This window comes from Gossypium hirsutum, chromosome A13, assembly GCF_007990345.1.
Source record: "Gossypium hirsutum isolate 1008001.06 chromosome A13, Gossypium_hirsutum_v2.1, whole genome shotgun sequence".
Taxonomy (NCBI): domain Eukaryota; kingdom Viridiplantae; phylum Streptophyta; class Magnoliopsida; order Malvales; family Malvaceae; genus Gossypium; species Gossypium hirsutum.
The window spans coordinates 76,526,394-76,528,757 of NC_053436.1; the positions used below are offsets into that span (position 1 = coordinate 76,526,394).

At 37.2% G+C, this 2,364-nt stretch overlaps 1 non-coding gene across 1 annotated transcript; it reads left to right on the plus strand.

Annotated features, from left to right (window-relative positions):
- Nucleotides 1-1,338: 1,338 nt before the first annotated feature.
- Nucleotides 1,339-1,445, plus strand: LOC121213021 (small nucleolar RNA R71). Its single transcript, XR_005908390.1, has one exon. It is a non-coding gene; the product is annotated as a small nucleolar RNA R71 (small nucleolar RNA).
- The last annotated feature ends 919 nt before the right edge of the window (nt 1,446-2,364 follow it).

The window sequence follows — 2,364 nt, forward strand, 5'->3', positions numbered from 1 at the left end:
AGACTTCAGCATCAAGTTGATACTTGATACTAAGTCACAGAAAGCTTTACCATAGTAAGATTCACTAATGTTACAGGGTATCGTAAAGCTTCCTGGATCCTTCAATTTCGATGGTAGCTTGTTCTGTAGGAACGCACTGCATTCCTTCGTCAGGGCGATAGCCTCATATTCACTCAGTCGTTTCTTCTTGAATAGTACATCCTTCATAAACTTCACATAATTCGACATTTGTTCTAAAGCCTCCACCAATGGAATATTGATGTGTAATTGCTTCAGAATAGCCAAAAAATTCTTGAATTGCACCTCTTATTTCTGCTTTTGTTGCCGAAATCTTTGCTGATATGGAGGTGATAGAACTTTTGGTTAAACCGAACAACTTTTCTGAGTAGGTAAATCTGAATCCAAAGAAGATGTTAAAGTATCTAAATTCATTAGGTTAGGATTTACATTGTCAGTCTTCTGATTCCTTTGGTGTAGGAGTCTCAACAGTTGATTTATTCTCCTCAATGGGCTTATCTTTGACATCAATAAATTAAGGTTCCAGAATTTTACCACTTTGCAATGCCACTTCCTTGATATGTTTTTTACCCGAATTTCTTGGATTCAAAGTATTGGTCGGCAAGGTTCCTTGCAGCCTATTACGAAGCTCCGTAGCTAACTGACCCATTTGGTTTTCCAAATTTTTCAGTGTTGCTGCTTGGCTTTAGATCAAAGTGTCATTCTTTGCCATGTATGCTTTCAACAAATTCTCCAAACTATTCGATGATTTAGCTTGAGTTGGTTTTGGAGCTTGCTGATTAAACCCTTGAGATTGGTTTAGTTTATGCTGCATAAAGTTGTTGTTTGGTCCATTTCCTTGGCTGCTCTAAGAAAAGTTAGGATGATTACGCCATGAAGGATTATAGAAGTTGGACTGGGGTCCTTGTCCACTCCTATTATGATGTTGGTTCCCTATATAGTACATTGACTCGGGATTCAATGGGCAATTCTTGAAAGAATGACCTTCCCTACAGTACATACAGGACACTACTTCAAACGGACTTGGTGGCTGAGCTACAAAATTATTTGTATTATTAGCGGTAAAATGCTTTAACATAGAGGAAATAGATGATACCTGAGCTGATAACGAAGTGAGGGCATCAACTTCATGAACTCCGGCTACACGTCTTTCTGAAGCTATTTGATTTGTTGGCCATTGATAGTTATTACTCACGATCCTCTCAATGATCTCATAAGCCTCATTATAAGTCTTAGACAAAATTGTACCATTCGCAGAGGCATCTACCATTATGTGCATTGAGACCATTATAGAATGTCTCCAACTGGATACAATAAGGAATCCCATGATGAGGACACTTATGAGGTAACTCTTTGAATCACTCCCAAGCCTCATACAAAGACTCATCATCCAATTGTTGGAAAGTTGTTATCTCTTTCCTCAACTTAGCATTCTTGCTAGGCGAGAAATACTTAACCAAAAATCTCTTTGCCATTTCTTGCCATGTAGATATGGAACTTGGTGGCAATGAATTAAGCCATGCTCGTGCTCGATCTCGCAACGAGTACGGAAACAACTTCAACCTCAGTGCATCTTCAGTCACATTGGATGTTTTGAATGAATCACTCACCTCTATAAACAACCAAAGGTGGAGATGTGGATCTTCCGTGGGCATACCACTAAATTGGCCCACCATTTGTAGCGTTTGAAACATCACTGGTTTCAATTCGAATTGGGTTGCTTCAATATCTGGCCTTCTAATTCATGGATTTAACTAATTGAAAAGTGGCACAGCATATTGTCTGATGCATCAATCCCTATCATCGGCAATTCACCGGCTTCATTACCTTGTTCTTGATTCTGATTTCCAAGATCCATCTTGACTTGTCTCTAAGCTATTCATTCACGTCTTCTTTGTCTGAAAGTTCACTCAATTTTAGGGTCTACTGGGAGTAAATTGATAATCCGATCTATTCTCATAAACACTTGAAAAGAAAATCACAAAATTAAAAAGAATAAGTTAGTACTATTAGAAATAACCAAATTGAAAATGGATAACTTCACAAAAAATGACTATGGCAATAGTTGACAATCCCCAGCAACGGTGCCAAAAACTTTGAACACTCGGGTTTGTGCAAATGTACACAGTTGTTATCAAGTAATAAGTAAGTATCGAGTTATCGTCTCTACAGGGATTGTATTCGTGCTAGCTAAGTTACTCAATTATAATTATATTATTAACAACTTGGTAAATAGAAATGTAATTTGATTTGGAAGTATTGATTAAAATTATGCAAAACTAATCTAGATGCAATGATCCCTAATGTGATTTATCCTAACATGCAATTATATGAATGAAATAGATT